General features: G+C 38.0%; 1 protein-coding gene across 5 annotated transcripts in view; it reads right to left on the reverse strand.

Moving 5' to 3' along the window:
* ex (FERM domain containing expanded) overlaps window positions 1-23,696 on the reverse strand; it is a 329,475-nt gene that overhangs the window by 95,273 nt on the left and 210,506 nt on the right. The window contains exon 1 of one of the 5 annotated variants that reach the window (XM_090369516.1): window positions 21,961-22,067. The exons of 3 other annotated variants lie outside the window; for them this stretch is intronic. The gene's annotated coding sequence lies outside the window, so the exon portion shown is untranslated. Of the gene's footprint in view, window positions 1-8,371; window positions 8,475-21,960; window positions 22,068-23,696 lie in introns of those variants that run through there. One more of the 5 variants, XM_090369515.1, reaches the window with a different exon arrangement.

The raw sequence follows: 23,696 nt of genomic DNA on the forward strand, positions 1-23,696 counted from the left end.
GAGTGACAGTTTACATTAGCGGGGTCTTGGACATCTCATCATAACATGCGTACCACATAATAACAGGTTCTCGCTATGTTCTTCACTCCTCTCGCTTGTTGACAGCAGAACGCAGAAGAGCTGCCAAGTGAACATTTGCATCGTTTTAAGCGGATTCAGCAAACTTTCTTGCAAGGTTTGTGACCATGGATGAGTCGTGGATCCATCACTTCCAGCCCAAATGGAAACACAGCTCGTCTTTCCTACCAAAGAAAGCAAAGTTCATTCCTTCTGCTGGCAAGGTGATAAGAATCGGGGTTTTTTTTTTTTTTTTTGGGATACTGATGGAATGTTGCTAGTGGATTACCTTCAGAAATGCCAGTCAGTTATACGGATATATTATGCAGACCTTGAGGCGTTTGCGCGAAAACATTAAAAACAAACGACGCGGAAAACTCAGCAAAACAGTTTTGTTCCACCAGGACAACGTGTCTACTCCCAAGTCTGTCACTAACATGGCTGCACTCTATTTCAGGAAGCAGACAACCCCAGTTGGCTAGTGAGAACAGTAAGTACCACTGACCATCTGGGGTCAGACCACCAGGGATATCATACCTGTCGTCTAGAATGAATTGATTAGTAGTTCTGGACGTCTCACTATTTTATATAAATATAAAATATAAATATGATAATAAGACAGGGGGCCCCTGCCTTATTATCACATATACAAGACGAATGGGGCACTGCAGACCTGGATATCTTCTCCCTTCCTGGCCCATGCATTCCTAGAACTAGGATGTTAGTTTTTTCCCTGGGTCTGTATCCAGGGAAAAAAAACTAACATCCTGACTGGGTGTGGGCTGTGACACCCCTTCTCCAGGGCGTGGGATATCGATGTTCACGTGGCAACCTCGTGGGCTTTACCTCAGGGAAGATGGCCTCCCGGATCCCTCTTCCTCCCCCCCGCCCTTTTTCACATCTCTAAGGTGGATGCTTCCACCTACATCCACCTATTTACTTCTACTTCCCCCTACTCCCCTCTATTCCCCCTCCTTTTCATTACAATGGGGATCCCTTCCTTTCCCTATATCTTTACTCCCCACAGTTGCTCCCAAATCCAACTTTCGCCTGGTGGCTAGCCCACCATCACTTTTTTAACCCTTCCCCTCTGGGGCAGGATGGGCTTCCTACTGCAGAGGTTTCCTTTTCAACCTGGCGGCCCCACTGTTCTCTCCCTCTTTTATCCCCTACTTACTATATTCCCAGTCTTCCTTTCAGAAGACTTTTTTTTTTTTTTTTTGTCTCATACTCAGACCATAGGTGTCCCATCTACTGGAACTGGTCCACCTTCTCGTGGTATGGACGAGTACCCAGCATTATCTGTCCAGGTGAGTGATGCTTCTGGGTAACCAAGCGGCTGGAACACACACAAACCTACGTCATTCATATATCTGGCCCATTTGTAGTGATACGAGGCGGAGTTAAACTGACGTTCTAATAGCAGCCCCTTACATAAACAAATGTACACACACACACGTCCATCCCTTGGAAGCTCAGATGACCCCAGGTTTCGCCAGCCAGAGTCCATTTCTTCCTACCGACCTGATCCAGCGCCCCGTGGCAAAGGACGGTAACTAGGGATTGGTGGTTTCCACAGGTCGCTAGGCTAAGAGGCCGGATGAACAACATACCAAAACAACCTACACTATCTGGCCTTTACAGAGTATTGTATGTCTCAAAGTACCAATCGCAGAGTTGGAGGAAACCCCCGATGCCGCTAGTCAAACTGACGCCTCCGTAGCCAGGAGGGCAGGAGCAGTAGTGCGTAGCACACGCTTCTTGATTAGACCAGGGTTCGAGCCCGTGACCACCAAATACGGAGGATGCAGAAAGGTCAGGGAATGACCACCGCATATCCTCGGCGCAATATGGCCTTAGTTGCTAATGCTCCTAAAAACCAAATAACAAACAAGCTAGTCAAACTACACTATGCACTATCCGTCCACTCTTGGAACACCCTAATTATAGCACTCCACGAACAGACCACAAGATTCACTGACCCCCTTTAACCTGTACCCGACAATCATTCCTTTTTAGAAGTCCGTCAGATCATGTCTCTTGCCTAAGTTTATCAAGTACTTCTTATGGACCGCCTGCCAAGAACCTGCAGTCATATCTACCGGTTCTCATCGCAACACGTGTGCCACCAGGCAATGAAGAACGGCCGATTGCTAAAACACGGGGATGGTTATAATGTTTTGAGTGGCCAGTATATTGTATATACAAAGCAAGAACAAGTTTAAAAGCGTTTGGGAAACAATCTATCCCATTCCTTTACGATCGGCTAACTACAGCCAACCGACTAAAACCTTTAAGAATTCCTCCAGTTTTTAATTGGATTCGAACCGATACCTTTCCATGTAATTATCATATTATTGTCCCAATACTTTCCACAACACACTATGTACATAAAATTGAATTCATAATTTGCTACTTCCCCAAAAAACGTGCGACTTTAAGTGAAACTTTTCTTGCAACCCTGTTTCTACATTTAATAGTCTTTCTCCGTTTTTTCCCCTTCTCAATTTCGTTTAATACTGAAAACCCAAACTTGCAAAAAATACAACAGCGAAAATGGAAATTAAATTTCTATTGCCTTTTTGTATAAATTTTGATATTTGTCTTTGATGCCAGTAAAACCGTGCAATGGCAGACTTGTTAAACGATATCCTAATGTTCTTTCTTTCTTTCTTCCTTTTTTTTTTTTTTTTTTTTTTTAACTCAACCAAGTTCTCTTTTTTAAAATTCATGTTTCACACGCACTAGATTTTTCAGTGGTAAATTTTTTGAGTTAGACTATTGTTTACAAAATAATTTGCTATATTTTTTCATTAAACTTTGTTTTCATGCCAAAGGGAACATTTCTGCATTTTTTTACGCGTGTCTTTCCATAAACTCCGCACCCCCTAAAAACAATAAGTTTATAGGCTGAAGAAAGAAGTTTTACATATTCAGTCTATTTAAATTATGCTCGAATTTTTAACCAACCTCTAAATATGTATATACAGCATGAATAGTTACCATACATATGATTTAAAAAAAAAAAAAAAAAAAAAAAAACTTTAATTTTCAGTGTTTTAACACTTAAAACTTCCATAATTTCGGAAATCGGCAGACAACTGCTTTGTGAACCTCTTCTAGAAGAGTTCCTGGGACTGATCCTGCTGACAGATATCGAGATCCACATTATTATACACATTTATAAGAACAAAACACCTACTTCGAAAAATGTAAAGAAATGGGAGTTACCAAATAGTCGTCCTTCGACAACCGCCATGGTCTACTTAGTCCACTGAATTCCAAGTTACCTCCACCCGCTATGCAGATAATTTTTATTCATTTAATTAATTTCTCAATTCAATTGTTATCTATAGTATTGTTATCTATACAAAGCAAGAACAAGTTTAAAAGCGTTTTAATCTACACAATTAAAATTAATAATTAACTAATATTATCATTATTTTCTGATATAAAAGTACGGATAAATTACAAATTTCTTCATACTGTTACTGCTCTACTCAACACAACAAGGAAGGATACTAAATTTACCATTCCTAAATTTCAATTATACAAAGGGGCAACAGAGTGCATATTTAATATGGGTACTTCAATATCACAGATGTCAGAAAATTTAATGGTTTGATGTTTTAATATAACAAATATAAATGTTTCTAGATTTAAGCAATATATATAATAACACTTAAAACGTTGAAGATTCCCATAATTTCGAAAAATCAATTTGAAAATAACTAAAATCAACATTCAGGTTTCAAGTCGCGTGAAGGCGCGAGAGTTCATAAGTACACGCGCTTTGAGCGACCATAGTTCTTTGATCATATGATTACTAAATACGGTGCTGTTTCTTGTCCGTATTCTCTCTATCTTGTAGACTCCTCTGACCGTCTGGTCGTTCCGGAAATGAAATGAAATAAGGCATGATGGAATAAATTTTATATTTATTAATATAAAATTTATTCCATGCCTTGGGGCAATAACATATCCAGAAACCGCTTGTGTGTGTGGGGGGGGGGGAGCAAGGCTCGTACATTAAAAAAAAAATTTTGGTAACTTTTATAAGCATGAATCAACTATGAATTGTTTTTTGGGGGAGATATTTTTCACAGCCACTCCCCATGGATGCTAGTATGCAGTGAGGCACCACTGAGCACAGGTAACTAGACCTGGGCTCAGTTGTGCCAACAAAAGGCCTTAAAGAAATTTTTTTAGGCGCAAGAGAGAGACGAACCAACGTCTTTCCAAAAAAAAAAAGGTGTATGATAATTATGTCTGTTTTGATTATAATAACAAGATAAACACAGCAGTTTCAATATGTTAAATGAACAATAAACAGTAATTGCAGCTAGGAACGCAAGCAAACACCATAATTGGTGTTTACTTGGTAATCCATTGACATTTAAAAATAAATCTGATACCGTTGGAGATTTTTTTTTTTTTTTTTTAATTATTATTTGAAAGAAAATACCCTCAATCCTTTTAAAGAATACAAGTCTTAGCTGATGTGACTTATAAAATTTCTATTGTAGAAGCAATTACAATTCTGTTTTGTTTTCTGCTTATGATTAAGCTGGATGAACGCAAAGTTATACCTGCCTAGTCAAAAGTTGGGGGACAGAGACACTACCGAAACGAAAGCTTCTTTGAAAAAGAAAAGAAAAAAGTGCGCAAGCGCGAGGGTGATAAGTACATGCTGATAACAAATTTATGTCACGGAAAATAGAATTTACTGTAAATAAAACCTAATGACAATCTAATTTTAAGCTGTCCAATAACTTTTACTCATCCTGTATTAATGGGACATACCAAAAAGTGATAAAAGCGAAATGCAACTTTAGATACAATACTCTGAGTATGGCAAAATATCTGTAGATTACTGTAACCCGATAGATTATACAACATATGTACACGTATATGTGGCGAAACAACGGCTAGCATTTCCCTGAATAAAGAATGCCGTAATCAGGTCTGAAAGGCATCCGATATGAGAAATTCAATGAGAGATGACTCACCTTGTTGCCTCATCGGTTAAATAGCTCAGGAAGATTTACGAATGTAAACCATGTGGTTTAAAATTCTCAACTATCGTGATTTACGTACGAAATGAGATAACTATTACAAGTAACGCAGAATAGCCGGTAGTATGGGATTTCTGGTCCTTGTGAAATGTAAACCTACTTTGTACTAAAGAATTTATTAAACTGTGGCACTATGAAACCATTTATTCAAGTTTTGCATTTTTCTTGCCCGTTAGTGTATATATCCATCGACAAATGAAATTCGCGAACCGAGGAAAGAATGCTCGACAAGCATCACTCATTATCTAGTATTCTTTCCTCGTTGGTAAAGAGGCCATTCATGCAGATGATCAATACGGAAATTACTGGTTGTAACATTGTTATTGTCCACTCCATTTGTTCACTACACCTTCAACCAGTTTTAAGCGACAATCTATTAGGTTACAGAACTTCCCTCATGCGCTACATTTGTCGCATACTTTATATGAGGACATAATCACTTCCCGTTTACAAATTCAACTTACTAAGATTGACAGGGTTAACTTATTTCATATAGAATGTCATCTTTCACTCCCCACCTCGCAGTGAACAGAATCCACCCTACGTTCGATCACTTGGTCTATTCTCCTTCTAGGTTAACAAGGCTCGACTTCAGATGAGGTCTCATTACCAGACGAACAGCAGCAGAATTTTGTGGCAAGCTCTCTTGCCTTAAACATTTTTCTGGTGTAATTTCACTCATACAATATTGAAAGGTTGAAATCCAAACGACTCCTTAAATGTCTATCATATATAGTTTTTAAAGAATTATGGCGAATTAAGAATGCAACACAGTTGCAATGGTTTTTTTTTTAACGGTGGGGAAATAAAAAACTATACAATCAAAGAAGCACCAAATTTTAAAACCCCCCTCCCCAACACCACCACCAGTTAGCATTATTTGAGTCCATCTGAGCACTGGTCCTGCACACTGAGCGGTTTCTCGGTCAAGACTTGCAATCAAAGTCACAATTAAATTTAACTAAAAATCGACAGAGAATGTTTTCGCTGAAGTGATAATAACAATAAAACCATTACACTTTTCTTCCACCCCTCTCCTTCTCGAAGGATTAAATAAAGATTTGGCTAACGCTATAAAAATGACTTAAGTAAATAAATTTTCTGTTTATACTCCGAGACGACCAAACGGTCAGAGGAGTTCACAAGATACAGTATATAGTATACAAGGAACAGCACCGTATTTAGCAGTCACGGACTTTAACCCCGGTCACTCAAGGCACGTCTTATACACATTCGCGATGACCACTCGGCTACGGCGGATCCTTTACTACTCAACCTTTAATTTTTACTAAAAGTTATAAGCAACAAATGAAAGGCTTACTTAATTATTAGCTTTGCTGAAATAATAAACCTATCCAATCTGTATGACTGTGCCTCAAAGTCAGACGCTCCTACCAGCTGTTACACTTATTTCTTTGAACCGCTTTCGTTACGATTCCTGCTTATGTCTTTCGTAGTTTTATATTCCATTTACATAATTTTATCATTCTTACTGTATATTCTTAATAGTCAATAAATAATATTAATGCCAAAAATATGCTGGCAATGGGCTATTTGTAATTTAAAATAATAAGGGTTTGATAATGCTGACAGCGCGATTGGCTTGCCTAAAACAAAAACCAAGAAGTGACGGATACATACGATGAGCTGGGCTAGGATATAATTCAATGGTTAACCTACACAAAATCTCATCTTACTAAAGGGTCAACACACGGCTGTGTTCTGCGGCTGGAGAAGGGCGTGGGGAGAGAGGGAAAAAACAGGTCTGTAAATGATTTAATAAAACCTATCATAATATTATATTATTAAATATACAGAACGCATGAGACTTCTTATACGTGTTCACCTTCCCCCACCACAAAAAAAAAAAAAAAAAAAAAATCGTAAAACTATTTAAAAAATATTTCAGGTTGGATATTCTAAGCAGAAAATTTAGAACTACAATATTTGAAAAGGCAGAACCACAAATATCGCTTCGTAGTTTGTGCGCATAAACCCAGGTGGGGTCCCAGTACACAGTAGTGTCACCTGTGTACTGTACACATAATAGGAGCATGCATGATCTGTATTGTAAATACCTAAGTTCTGTATTTTCCCTGCTTCTCTTGAACTTCATCTCGGATAAGTGCGAGTCAATTACATAAACTCTTTCTGAGAACTTAAAAAAAAAAAAAAAAAAAAAAATCACATACTGACTCTATAAGCCATTGTAGCATGTTTATTATAGCAACAAATTATAATATACACTGTACTGTATTTAACATTATAGTATTCAGTTCTTTCATATTTAAAACTATATGAACGAAAGGCGAAACTAGATATTTTTGTATCTGAAGTAAGTCCCAAGATCTAATTCATAGTGCCAAAAAGTCAGGATATGAATCCTTGCTCAGGCTGCGCTAAAGGTAATTCCCTCCGCCCTAGTCCCACTAATGACTTAAATAAACGTATTATATTAATTAGTTTCAAGCACGTCAGAAATCTCTCAAATAAATGTAGGTCGAATAATTTAATAATTACTCGTTTCAAAGCGTTTGGAAACAACTTTCTGTAAAACCTAGTATGTATTCAAGTGTTGTTTAAAAATGGTGTAGGGGATCGATCATAAAATTGACTAATACAGATGGAAATTAAATTTATAAAGTTGTTGATTACATGAAAAAAAAAAAAAAAAGATGGAGGAGGGGGGAAAACTAGAGTTACCACACCAACTCAGAGAGACTGCTTATTTGTACAGTGGATAGAACTTGCAATCAAATGGTGCGTCTTACAAGATCAAGTATCGTGACAAAAGGGTATATATCAATCGAGATCAAAGATCCATTTTATCAAATCAAAAGCAATGAAGTTAAACATTTATGCAAGGCACGCATTCCCAAAATTTGCAAACAACTCAAATCTAAATTTAAAAAAAAACAACAAAACTTCGATATGAAAATCTGATAGATAATTTGTTACGTAATGTATTTGCATCAAGTGAAAGCATAACTTCGTCCGGATATGCCTTCCTAAACTAGACACCTTCATTAAACCACGCACGAATTATTAAAAGTAAACTATGGAGACTGGAGTTCAACCTACACACAAAATAAAAGTGCTTCTTTACAAGTTGCAAACTGTGAACTTATTTAGAGACATGTTTTCCTTATTATAAAAGCAAAACTCACAGGCAGCGGTCAAGCTAGGTGATTACACAGTAAAACAAGTTTCCCCGGAATGCATGTGACTTCAGTACTTACCTTCAAACGCACGTGCAGCATGAAAGTACACTGAGCATTCGACCTTCAACAAGCGTTCATCCATTCCCTGTTGCAAACATTTTTAAGATTGCATCCTGTGGACAATAAGAACGGCAAACGACGTTTAAGTAAAATTCTTGAAACGCGATATACTTTCTAAAATCGGGCAAATAACCAGCGTGAACAATGGCGAAATCACAGCGTTACATGAGACTGCCAGATGAACGCTACACCTCGTGCACTACCCGCTTACCCGTCAGTCAGGAGCCTTCAGTGCATTGAGGGGGGTGGAGTAGCGGGAGGATCAGCGTGCTAGAGATCAGAACAGCGGTCAGGAATTCCAGCCATGGAATGTCAACTATCGCTCGCCCGGGCAGCGGTGAACTTTTGTCTCTTTTATCGTCTGCTATTTGCTGAAATGGCTCTGTCGAGTAACCACTCACTGTCACTACACGTTCAACAGGTTAAAGAACGTAACATAGGCGAAAGTAATTGCACATTTTTTCCCCTCCTTAAACAAGGGCAACATACGGCTTACTTCAAATATTGCACTGTTTATACTTTATTAAGTTAAAACTGTAGCAAAAAAAAAAAAAAATAAATAAATAAATAAAGCTGCTTTTGCTGTTATTCCGGTAGTAAAACAATCTGGTATCTCTGATAAACTGTACAGAAAGAGAGAAAGAGAGAGAGAGAGAGAGAGAGAGAGAGAGAGAGAGAGAGAGAGAGAGAGAGAGAGAGAGAGAGAGAGGATAGGATGGCAACATTTCTCCCACGTTTTTGATAAACACATGTACAATTAAAAGAACAAAAAAAAAAAAAAAAAAGATGAAATATGAAACACTCATATTTTACTCTGAATCTGACACAATATATATAACTTTTATATATCTACAAATTGTAATCGCAGCTTCAAACATTAATAAATGCTAATAATAATAACAATACCCGTTATACAAACCAAGTAAATATGCACAAGCATTAAAAATAATAATAAAAAAATCCACAAACCGAAAACTATTGAAACGAGCATACAATATCGTTAAGTATAGATAATCTTCCCCGCTAAATGATGGCGTATTTAAAAAGTTTAAATCATTGGTTCTGGTATATATATGTTTATTTGCTTAATCAACTTTCAAAATAATGTTAACACAAGAAAAACTGATAAATATCATAACATCAGTACTGATCGGGGATTGATATAGATATCGTGTGATCGGCATTTTGTAGCCTTTTGTATTTGTTCGCTGTGTTTTGTAGCCTTTTGTATTTGTACGCAATATTTATCTTTTCCCTAACTGCTATATGTGAATCCCTGGCGCTCGTCGCCGTGATGGGATATTGTGCTGTAACTCTACTTCACAATAAAGATTTATTTATTTATATAAATAAATCTACTTATTTACTACTGAACATACAAAAATTAACTTCTATTAAAATTTAGAAAACTAAGTCCAGTTTCCTTTTATTTATTTATTTCTTTTCTTTTTTTTTTTTTTTTTGTTCGTCTTAAAGTAATAAACTAACAAAGCGACGTTTGTAGTACTTGTACTACAAACTGATAACTGTGAAATATATTATCAGTTCAATCCACATAAGTAACAGTGGCCCAAACTCCAGTTGGGCCACTGTTACTTATATGTGGTAATGTAGAAACTATTTATTTGATAAATTTAAGTTATTTTAAATCCTAAAATATATTTATTTTTTAATAATTGGGAACACTACACGTCCTTTCAATAATGTTTTATTTACAGCTACATAAGACATGTTTTTTTCGCGACCCCTCGAAATATTTTGTAAGCCATAAATGGGTTGTCATTCCCAGTTTGCTGTTATTTGGTTTTTAGGAGCATTAGCAACTTAGGCCATATTGCTCGAGGGATATGCGGTTGTCGTTCCCTGACCTTTCCGCATCCTCCGTATTTGGTGGTCACGGGCTCGAACCCCGGTCTAATCAAGAAGCGTGTGCTACGCACTGTTGCTCCTGCCCACCTGGCTACGGAGGCGCCTCCCAGTTTGCATGCATACCACTGCCGCAAGTTAATATTTCTTAAGTTTTTTTTTTTTTTTTTTTTTAACACGCATCCAGTTCAGACAATTCCAATAATGATGTTTTGTACGTTTAGCATAGCGAGATTCTCACTATACTGCACATCACTTTAAATAACTTCGTGCTTGCGTTCTTTTAGAGTTTAAAAATCATTGGTTAAGATTTAAAAAAATAATAATAATAAAATTCATCTTTGCATAAAGAGCATGTCTGTACGCAGACTTCATGACCGTAGCCGAGTGGTTGTCACCTGCAAAGTACAATTTGATAGGCCACGAGTTGGAATCCAAGTGATAACCACAAAACGATAAAATTCTTGTAGTTTCTATCTTGAAAACTCCTTTACCCTACGTAATCAGGACGGACTATAAACAGAAAATTTGTTTACTGTTAAAAATCAACCACTTCATTACAGATTAATAAATGCTTTATTTGTAAATAAAGCATTTGTAAAGATTAATAAATGCTATAAATAGGTTAGCTGTAAAACCGAATTTTAAAATACACTGAATTATGACCACTTACCTAAAACACCGTTCTACCTGTTGAGCCACCGTTCGCACGGATTACAGCCGCTATTCGCCTAGCCACTGACTCCACTAGAGGTCTAAAAACGATCGTATGGATCTGCAGCCAGCCATGCTGCTTGGAAGGCTTTCCATAGTGTCGGCGTGCATGATGGTTGAGTGTGTCCATACGCCTTAGTTCTCGTTCCAAAATTTCCCACAGGTGTTCAACTGAACTGAGGTAAGGCGAATTTGGATGCCCATCAAGGTGAATGATATCTTCACTGGTTCTCGACCCACTTGATAGGCCACTTGTGAATAGCGGATGACACGGTGCATTATCGTCTTGGAAGATTCCCGTTTCTGTCCGGGAAAAAACACATTGTTTGTTTGTTTGTTTGTTATTTGGTTTTTAGAAGCATTAGCAACTAAGGCCATATTGCTCCGGGGATATGCCGTGGTCATCCCTGACCTTTCCGCATCTTCCGTATTTGGTGGTCACGAGCTCGAACCCCGGTCTAATCAAGAAGTGTGTGCTACGCACTGCTGCTCCTGCCCACCTGGCTACGGAGGCGCCATGAAAGAAAAAAAAAAAAAAAAAAAAAACGCAACACGAAAGGGTGCACAGTCTCCTAAGAGCTGCCGGTAGACCTCACCAGTGAAAGCCCATACGCACCAGGAGGTCCTAGTCGTTGCCAGCAAAACATATCCCATATTAAGCAAGCACCGCCACCTCCCTGGATACTGGGCACCATGCACGATGGGTCCATGGACTCTTGTTGCTTGCGCCATAGACGAAAGCGTCCGTCGGCATCTTAAATCGGCTATTTGGACTCATCCGACGCACACTCGTTTCCAGTCCTCCAGCGTGTTATCGACACCACAGCATTCGCCATAGATGATACAGATGACAGAAAGTGTCTCTTTGATCGTCTGTTGGGGAACCTCATACCTCTGTTAACTGTCGCACAATTACCTGCCGTTCACAGCCTGTACAACGCGCTGCACCCTTCACTTACTACGAACACCAGCCTTGCGTAATCCTTTACAGTTCTGTCGGTAGCTAGTTTGACATCATCCATTTGGACCCATTAGACACCATTCATTGCACACCTTAACCACAGTGAGCCATGAAAAACCGACGACATGCCGTTGCCGATGTGGAAGCACCCGACGCACGAGCTCCCACAATCATGCCCTTTTGAAACTCCATGATATCTTTACTATGCCCCGTAACTGTTACCTTATCACTTTGCCTTGCACGACCAGATGCAAATTACCACTGCTCTAGCATATGAAGGCGTTCAGCTTTTTATACATCGAGTTATGCAACATAGTCGTCATAATTCAGTGGTCACAGTGTATATTTGGAAGCTATAATATGGATATCATGGCCTTACAGTAGATTACACTTGCAACCTACCTCTAGAAGTCTCCAAAAGTAGCTAAACTGAATACAGTTTACATCACTGATAGTGACTATACAAAACAAGTATTTCTTTCCTCGCTCACCGTCAAGGTGAGCGAGGAAAGTTTTAAGTTCTGAAGAAGGAAGGCCTCCAGCAAGAAATTTCAAATTATGGTCCGTGATTTTCATATTACACATTTCAAAGTTAAGTTTTACAGTTTAAAAATTTCCTAACTTATAAACACACAGTGAAGCGTTTGATTAAAATAAAAATTTATTTCGATCAAATAGTAAAACACTAGTAACAATCATACCTTACATAATATGACGAAAAATTCCAACTTTCCTATCTGCAGATAACAAGCTGAGATTGAAGTCTCGCTGAAAATAATACTACCTGAGAATCCTAACTGCAGACATTGAACTCCAAATTTAAAACACCGACAGCTCTTCTTTTAGATTAGTTGTCCCGAAGCTCGATTGGATACCACGAGATAAGCTTGGCAGGTGTTTACTTACAGTAGCCAATCAAAAGCACAATGATAATTATTCTACCAATTCCCGAAAATACTTAAGAAATAATACGCAGAAGTTACTGAGGGCGTACGGAAGATTCAACTACATTTTAAAAGTAGCTGAACTGAGTTAGGTTATAGTAGTTATTAAGTGATCTTTTCTGTCATTCTTCAATCGGCTATTCCATTGTCGCTAAAATTAAGTATCAGTCAGTCAGGTCGTTCGTAAGCACACCATTAACCAGTTTCATTAAATAACAAAAAAAGGAAAAGATAATTAGGAGTTGAGCACCTTTAAATTACAATAGTCTGGCTAACGGTTTCAGAACATTGTTCTCCATATTTTTTTTAAATTCTTTTTTATGAAAAAAAAACTATGAAAGCAATTGTATATGATGACTGAATAATTTATAAAAGGTATCTGCTAATCTTAATAAAGTGATGTCACGAACGTAAACGCCACTGGTCAGGTTCAAGTACATTATTATTCGCGCTGCGTATTCCAATCCACAAATTAAGGTAATATTCTTGGCTCCATCTTGTAAACTCCTCTGATTCTATGTTGCCGTCAAGGAGAATACACAGAAAATGTATTTATAATTCTTATTTTGACTCACTTACTAATAGAGTTTTAAACTGCTTTACCTCACTCAATATTACCAAAGAAATAACAGGGGGGGGGGGAATGTAATACAGGGTGTGTTGTACGATGCATTTTATAATAAATAGTAATCCAAATTTCACAGATAATTCTCCAAAATATTAAACTAACTGTTGTGTAGAAAAGAGAAACCAGTGACGATTTTCTATGCTTGTCGCGTTATCATCAACGTGACGAGAAACAGTAACAACCTTTGTATTTTTGGTATTCCTTCGCCGACTGTATTTACACTGCACTCTCAGCTAATCTGAGATAGTTTGTTGAAGCACCATGAGATACACAACACAAATTCGGAAAATATTTCGAAGCTGTCAACAAATATCTATGTCAAATAGCTTTCGTACACATCAGATACCAATCCAAAGGTCTGTATGTCAAAAGGAAGAAGACGGTGTAACAAGCCCCCCCCCCCCCCCCTCTCTCTCTCTCTCTCTCTCTCTCTCTCTCTCTCTCTCTCTCTCAAAGGACATCTCTACGCATTAGGACACATCATCAGGGTGCAATCTAATAATAATAATAATATTATTATTATTATCATCATCATCATCAGTTTATTAGTAAAACAGGATTCACCCCTGGACAACCACGAACTTGAAAAGTAATAAACTTGCTGATACCAAATAAAAAGTACTAACAATTCAAACAGCAATATAGTATAATTGCCCTACACAGAAATCACTTATAACGATCTGCGACCCTCCCCCGGGTGATTGCAACTTTCAGATGAAAGTGCAAGAAACACACACACACACACTGCCTAATGACATGATGGGTAAAATGGACAAAGATACCCCACTTTTTTGTAAAAGGCTTGTTCATGAAAAGGCTTGAATAAAGATTCCTGATGTTTGGGGATGTAATCTACTTGGGCGTGGCGAAGGATACGAACAGAGCTCTTTTCATATGCTTGATAAGGTTGGAATTAACTACTTAACTGTAACGGAGAATAATATCGTATGGTGAGAGCTGATATATACACCTTCCCGTAGTCGCATGGAATTCACCCTGCTGAGGTTCCGAAGAGCACTTGAAGCCAAACACGATATCTTGTGACCTTATCTTGGTATATGTAGATCTTTTGGAAATATGCTAGAGCTTACTGATAACACTTCGTGAAGGTTGACACACCCGGTGACACCCCCCCCCCCACCCACCGCTGTGTTGGCCAGACTTCTCATCCCTGCCGACCGGGCTAGCCGGGTGGGTAAAGTACCTGCCTAGCAACCCAAAGGTCGCGGGTTCGAATCCCGCCTCGGGCTTGGATCAAAGTACTGCAAAAACCTTGGGAGGTGCATTATGGCCACAGAAGCCGATGCGCCAAAAACTACAAAAAAAAAAAAAAAACTTCTCATCCATGAACGGTTTTCAAGCCATGAATTCGGATAAATCACAATAACGTTTGGTTGGATCATCTATTACCTTGCACATACCGCGCCAGTTGAAATAGTACCAGATGTGATCGCATCATTGTATATTATGTCTATACAAGTGTCTATTCACAGATCAATCTCCATGTCGTCAGTGCTGGAAAAACCCACTCTTTCCGTCTGATATCGGCTAAAGAGGCCTTTAAGAACTCCGCCAGTTGTTCTTAAAGATCTTTGTCACATCGACTCATCATCAGTGTTCAGTTTATGACAGGTCCAAGCACACAACTCAACAACTACTTCTCCATATCTCCCCATCCTCAGCCTCCTCTTATCTCCCGATACCCACTCTCAATTTAATCACAGTTTTCCTTAATCTCCCTCTGGGCCTCTTCTCCTTAATTTTCCCTCCATCACATTCTTCGTCTCGCAACACATACCCGATCCAATTTCTCTTCCGCTCTCTAATTATTTCAGTCCATCATCTCTTACCCACCCTTCCCACCTCCTTATTTCTCACTTTACCAACCCATTTTATCTTTTCCATCCTCCTCAATACCTACATCTCAAAACTTTCTGGCCTTCTCATATCCTCCATTCTCTATTTCCATGTCTTTGCTCCATAAAGTACCGCACTACATACCAAACATCATAATCTTTTCCTTAAACTAATTCCTAATCTCCTACAAAATATTCTTCTTCTCTTCTCAAAATCTTTTTTACCCATTGCTATTCTTATTTCTTTGATGTGCTTTACTTCTTCCCAAATATCTTTAATCACCGTGTTCTATTTTCTCTCTTATTTTAAATAAAACTCATACATCTCTCTTTCCACTCACATAACCTTTGTCGTCTTAGTATTTATTCTCATCGCAAACCCATCACAACTTCCCTTCAGCCTATTAACCAGTTCTTCAATCCTTCCCGAGAATCTGCCACCATAGCCATATCATCTGCAAATTGAACACATTTAATAACCCCCCCCATCTTCAACCCTATACAAATCTCCCTCATCCATATTTCCTTCATAAAATGCTTCTTTAACCATTTCTTCAACTCACGCACACGCGCGAATTGTCACAAAGTTCCCGGACTGGCAATATAAAGAACACAGTGAAGGAGCTTAAAAATGGTTTCACTTATATCAAAATACTTATTAATTGAATGCACGTATTACATCGTTCTAAAAGGTTCTGAAAAGAGTCGGCGAAGATGTCCAAAGAGATGTTCAGTTCGGCGGTTACGTTTTTCCTTTATATCTTCAGCATCTTGAAATCTTCCCTATGACGGCAGTTTTCACTTCGGGAAAGAGGAAGAAGTCAGCTGGTGCTAGATCGGGAGATTAGGTTGGACGGTTGATCCATACAATGCGAAATTCCGTCAGAAATGTCTTAACAGCAAGGGCGGAATGGACCGTGGGCATTGTCGTGCAGTTGTTTCTCTCGAAATTGGGACCTCGCCTGGGAAATGATATTCGATGGTCTTTGAAGCACCTGTACATAGAAGCAGCATTGACACTCTCCCCTTCAGATACAAAGTCTTTGTGAATCACAAACTGTTTGTCGAAGAATATGATCGGCATCGTCTTGATCCTGGACTTCTGTAAACAAAACTTTTTGGGCCTTGGTGATGATTTTGAAGTCCGCTGCGTACTCTGACGCTTCGTCTCTGAGTCGTACTGAAACACCCAAAACTTATCTCCAGTGATACTACAGTCGAGAAAATTATGATTGTCATGACAAGTCTGGATGATGTCTTCAAATGATGACACTCTTCGTTGCTTCCGCTCATCCGTGAGGCTATGGTGACAAATTTTGCACACTCCTTCCTTTATTCTAAATCTTCAGGCAGAATTTGACGAATCGTCTCCTTATTCATATTCAATTCATCTGCCATCATTCTGAGGGTAGAACGACAATCTCTTGCCACAATTTCCCTAACTTTTGCAACTCTGTCCTCAATTCGAGAGGTTGACATTCACGCACTTTTTCGGTCATTGCGAACATCGTCACATCCGTCTTTGAACCGATTACACCATTCACACTGGTACAACTTAACGTTTCATTGGGCTTGTTATTTGTTATTTTTGGTTTTTAGGAGCATTAGCAACTAAGGCCATATTGCTCCGGGATATGCGGTGGTCGTTCCCTGACCTTTCCGCATCCTCCGTATTTGGTGGTGACGGGCTCGAACCCCGGTCTAATCAAGAAGTGTGTGCTACGCACTGCTGCTCCTTCCCATCTGGCTACGGAGGAGCCATTTCATTGGGCCTCACCTGGGAAATGCACTTCAATGGTCTTTGAAGCACCTGTAAGTAGAACGCAGGATTGATGCATTTAATCTGATTCTGTTGCAGAGCAAATTTTGATATTCGTTCTTTGCTCCATTGCAAAATCGTGACAGAGAACGTTAACGTTATTAAGGAAACTGGTTGTTACTTGCAACCTGTCATTCTACCGGACAATCTATGTACCAGCATTTGTCGGAGGAAGTTTGAACTACAACATACCACTTCCGTTTATTTTCAAACTGATCGAATCACCGCAACAGCACCAGTCCGGGAACTTTGTCACGCTTTATATATAAAGAAAATAAATAAATATATATTAAATAAAATCGGAGACAGACAACACACTCGTGTCTCATACCTCTTCATATCTCTACACTGTGTCACCTTTTCTACTCTACTTTTTGTCCCCAATACAATAATACAGTAATCATTCTTTTCTCCTTATAATCCACTCTATCCTTTTCAATGTACTCAAAAATTTAGCCCAGTCCATCCATTAAAAATCCTTCAAATTATAAAACATATGCATACACCTTTGTTCACTTTCGGATGTGTTTCTGTCATCATTCAGATCAAGCCTATTGCATCCTTTGTTTCCCTCCCTCCTTCCGAAACCAAAGTGTCCTTCTCATCATCATCTTTGATGCACGCGGTACCAAACTTATAGCTCTAAAATCTTTAGATTTCACTGCGCAGCCTACGTTAGTGATATATATCTTCTTCCAGTCACATAGCTCCCTGAGGAGCTGTTGTGGCCACCAACAAATTCCTCCAACTGCATCGATCGTGTGCTATACGAGCAGCATCGCAAAGTGTCATGCCTAGAAGTTCACTGATCCCATCCTTCCACCTAGTTGTAGGTCTTCCTCTGCACCTCTTCCGCTCGGATTTTCCTTCCATTATATTCTTCAACAGAAATTTTTCCCTTCTTACCAAAAACCTTGAGTTTTCTTTTGTTGATGCTATGAAGAAGAATTTTAGGCCTGCCAATTTTATTCAATACCCACTCATTTGTTCTTCGATCCAAGTAAGAAATAAGCAGTATTCTCCTGTAACACCACATTTCACATTCCTCAATTTTCTTCCTGTTAATTCTTCAGATTCCATCCTTCACATCCATAAGTGGCAACTGGAAAAATTAACGAATCAATGATTCTCAGTTTCGTCTTGATCATGATCTCTCCATAATTTTATCAGATCAGCGAGCAACGTTTTAGCAATTGCCCACACACACACACACACACACACACACACACACACACACACACACACACACACACACACACACACACGTAATTTGCATGTCTGTACATGTATGTGTTCAACAAGCTGACTTGCATGTTATGCGGGCTAGAAAACTTGAAATAAGTGACGGATGAAACCATACTCCTTCGCCTGATATCAGCTAACAGCAGTACTTGAAGAAACCTTTAAAGATTCCCTCGCGCGCAGACGGACTCTCTAAAAGAGTCACATGAGAAATTCGAACATCATCTAGAAGTGTTATTCTTTCAAGTGCTTTCCGTGTCCGTTATTGTAAAAGCAATCATACGGTAGTCCGACATACGTTGCTACTATCTACAAAGATATTCTGGGTAATTTAGTCACGACAACTAACTTGCATAACCCAGAATCACATTCTGGGCTCGTTACTCATCTTTATCCTAGATCTCAGTTTACGAAAATAGGAACACCCCAAGGAAATATATCTTTACATAGCTGGAATCCGAGGAGTATAGTTGAGGAAATTGCAAACAAAATATCAATTCCACAGCAGGGTATTTTTTACAGCAAAACTCAAAAATCTAAATTTACATAAAAACAGGCCATTTTACAGAATAAAAATTATTCACATGCAGAAAAGCGGAACAGCAGATTAGCAAAGATTTTAAGAATGATGCGTTAATGGCATGTGTACTAAATAACTCGAAGTCAGAAGTACATTAAATATGTACCATAGTGTAAAGGACCCAAACTATGCAAGTCCGCTTCCTTTGTGACTGACTGCATTATAGTGTGGGAAGCTGCTCCAATGTTCGACTATGCTTCGCCGGACACAGTTTGAAAAAGAGCAATTATAGTTGCATCATACATAAAAGAAATACCGTTCCGTTAGGTTTTGATCACGCAATCCTTTTAGGAGTGTGTGTGTGTGTGTGTGTGTGTGTAGTAAATATGAAGGCACCTTAAAACTACACGCATTTCTGAGAAGGCAAGTTTAATATTCTTGAGGATACATTTATAACTTACCCTCGAGGATATTAAACGAAGCCAGTTATTTATCAGTAACTTTTTTTAAAATTATCAGTATTTACATTATTATTATAAACACTCAACAGAAGGATTCAAATATCACCACATATCAGTTTATTCCATAAGGAGATATATGGTGCAGGCCTGAAGACTAGCACAGGCTAGTGGGTAAACGATTATAAAGAATAAATTTGAAAACTATATTCCAGAGTAACAATACAACTTTTATAAGAGATATTTAAGATGTGAACCGATAAGTACAGTTTAGATCTTTTTTTTTTTCCCTTCCTTTTTTGAAGTTATAAATGATACGTTTAGATTCTAAAATTTCATTAATCTGAAACAGCGTTCCATAACCAGTGTACTACCATTTCAGTCCAGATACCACGAACTTTTTTTACTGAAAGGAAGAATGTCTTCCATTTACAGAAATTGGATAACACTGTTATCTGTTATTATGCATTCATTATCAAGAATTCATATCGGTACCAGAGTTCATTTCACTGAAAACATTATGTTCCCCTTTCCATTCCACATATTAGTATTGACACATACGACATATCTTACAAGTTTCTTCGGCAAATTTAATGCACCATGGGCTTAAAGCTGAGGAACACTGATCTAAAATACTGAGAGAAATTACATAAGTTAAATGAGAGCATACTTACAAACAGATGACAGAATGTGTAATATTCTAGAAGAAAATTAAAGAACACGCAATGCATTTTCATTCCATATAAATTCACATAAAAACAACCGTTTGGTTGAGGATTATTATCATATTAACTATGTTTTCTATTGGCAATCTGGAACGGTACACAGACTCAGAGAACTTTAGAGGATTGAGACTACAAGGACATCACCGTAATCTGAGGTATCATGTGAATTCGAAACGCGCGTTCGAATCCACGCGAGTCAGAATGATCAGTGAAAGTATAATGTACTTTCAGTTGATCATTCGTCTATGGTTGCACTCTTATCGAAGGATTTCTTCTTCTTTATCTTCGCCTTCTTCCCACGTTTATATGGGGGTCAGCATTTCCGTCCTTAATTCTTTTCCTCCATTTCTCCCTATCCTGGGCTTCCTCTCTCTTTTAAATCCTGTGCCACCTTGTCCTTCCATCTCAGCTTAGGTCTCCCCCTCTTCCTCTTCCCTATTACCTCCAACTTTACACACCTCTTCCCCGCATACTCCTCACTTCTTCGTTCCACATGTCGCTTGGACATGGTGGCTTGCACCTCAGCCTAGATTCCTGCATTTTTTTACTCAGAGACCCACCTTAACCGTACCTCTGATGTAGTCGTTTCTTATTCTCTTATCGAAGGATTTCTAATCCTAGTCAAATGGAAGGCAGATCCTTCGAAATCGGAATAAACTAGTAACTTATATAGCTCTTGGATAGTTAGCCGGCAAACATGCAAATCTGCCAATGAACACGCACTCCTGATGCAACAAGTTCCTGTGCCGTAATAGTAATAATATAAATATGCTGCTGTTCTCAATGGATGGTTGCGTTTTCCTGCAGGAAAATTTTTAAATGCACTGCGCTAGAGAGTCAAAAATGATCGGAGAAACATTTGAAGAATTATCATTATTCAATATATTATGCACAAAAGTAGAATACACAAAGGAGATGTTCTGCAAACAGCGTAGTATAACCATACCAAAAGTAGTGTTTCGTCATTTCAAACCATTACCAAGATCTAGACACCATTTTCATTAAGCATTTGTTGTACTGCAGCCTGGTGTAATTTCATATTTGTATTAAATTTATTACATAATCTTATTATTATAATTTATTTTTAAAGTAAAAAACCGGCATAATTACAGATCACAAGCCAAACAAGTCTAGGAGTAATAATATCATGTGAAATTAAAGCGAAATACTTTCTTCATATCCATTTATTTATTATTATATTTTTTAACTTCTTAAATGCCACGTGACATGTTTATACATATTGGATACGTTTATTAGGGCGCACTGTCAGCGATTCTTACCGAATTACTAAATTAGAAAAGAGAAACCACAGAATATCTTCTCATATGAGTAAACAAGACTTTAACAACAGCAGACACCCACGCCCCAATCACGGATTAAACACTAATTTCCGCTGTCATCATTCGGTATCACGCATAAAAAACTTCAATGATCGAACGATGATGACCAGAAACAGATAATTCTTCAGGAAATAATAATTACAGTATATATACAAAATATTTCGCTCCGTTTTAAGTTGTTAAAAGTCGGTGGCATTTCCAGAATAGGTGATTCATAGACATATAAAACTCGTTTAGATGTGTATGAATCCCCTACTAATTATTACAGAAACATTATATATATATATATATATATATATATATATATATATATATATATATAGATATATATATATATATAGATTACGTCCCAGATTACTTCAATCTATAATCTGAGCACTTAAACTGCTTTAAAGGAACTCGATAAACATTTAGTTGAGTAATATAGTTACCATTTTAAAACACACGAATTGCACGATTTAACAAGTGTCTTACCTGAAACGAAGTATAGACAAATATATAGCAGATGCTTAAGAATTACAAGTACCGTGAAGAACACTCGCATGCCCTTCACAATCTTGACATTGGGAACATGTAACAAAAATCCAGTTATGCGGGAGTCGCGATACATTATCTCCACTAACAGAGTTCGTCTTACACGTGAATGCTGTATCATTCACATCCTTGGCTATCTGTCAACAAGCTCGGATACACGATATTAGAGAGCATTCTCAACTGCTTCGACCATTTTAAAGAGAACTCAAGAAAAATAAAAATAACTTTAAACAAATCGAGGTTACAATTTAAGTGCTTTCGATTTGCTAAGAGCGGAATGAGAGAAACATTCCATTAAAGACATTGATGAAATACGTTATGAAAGAAATTAAATAGCAGGAATGATAAGAAACCCTGACTCACTATTCTTGCTAAATAGAATAACGAAGAACGCACTTTATTAAACATTAAACAGACTGTTTCATTTCTCATTGCGGAAACAATTCAAAATTTCGCAGTCTCATGACTTCTACAAAAATTTCCGATTCTACTATACAAGTATGTCCATGACATGTGCCAAAGTGGGAGGGGGGGAGACTTCAGTTAATTGAAAATCACAAAACTACTACAAGTTCCTGAAGAACCAACATCTGTACTGAATGTCTATTATTATTATTATTTTTTTTTTTTTAATCCAGCATTTGTGGTTAGTTCGAAGTGCTCCTATTGTGGGATTATTTCCCAATCAGTTTTAAAAAGATATCTTAAATTGCGGTTGTCAATATTTCTAGAGCATTCCTAGACATATAATATTGGTCTAACGTAAGAGAACGGTTTAAAAGCGTTTAAGTTGACAATGGTTCAAGCCCTAAATACGGCGATATTCTTCTGCTTTCTCTTTTAATCTCCTCTAACGATATGTGACCATCCCGTAGTATAAAGAGATGATTTGCTTTATATATATATTTTTTACCCCTTTACACATTCTTTTACATTTTTGAATAACTGAATTAGTTTTCTTCCAGAAAAGTTGCGCACAAAACCTGCTTGTCGACACACTGATCTAAAAGAACCGTATATACGTAACATCAGTACAACACTACTACTCACAACAAAGTTATGTGAAGTAAGTTCTTTAAAATGTTATGAGTAAATGCTATTACTGTCTTCACGAAGACCGTTAGTCTTCTAAATTAAGTACTGCTTTTATTACCGAAATGGTGACGTTGTAGGAACATCATTAGTAACATCGGCTATTTACAGAGGAATGTCCGCTATTATTCGGTTTCCTTAACATCACCACCACTTCAAGGCCCTTTCCCTAGACATCCGGATCAGTCCTTCGTTTTCTCTCCCATTGTCTTTCCTGTTAAGTCACTTTCGTTATAAAATCACATTCTTCACCTCCCCCATCATGTCCTACTTGGTCACCCTCTTCTGACCTTGCCATAATTCTTTTTACTTCATTATCTGCTGGTCACTTTGTAATACAAAGCTTGAAAATTCCGGGAGTGAATCCATTGCACGCATGTCAAAGCACGCAAGACTATAATCCAACGTTCTGTGACAACTGACCTACATGACTGCTTTCCTCCACAAATCATTGCATATCGTAAGTCGCACACATACCCCCTCGTGCTGTTCAAGGCATTGTCACTGTTAAGTAACGGTACAAAGAGCGAACATTAAATTTTGTTTCTAGATGGGGAAGAGTGCAACTGAATCATACGAATTAT

The sequence above is a fragment of the Mastigoproctus giganteus genome, chromosome 3, assembly GCF_048544385.1.
Source record: "Mastigoproctus giganteus isolate SK-2022 chromosome 3, ASM4854438v1, whole genome shotgun sequence".
Lineage (NCBI taxonomy): Eukaryota > Metazoa > Arthropoda > Arachnida > Uropygi > Thelyphonidae > Mastigoproctus > Mastigoproctus giganteus.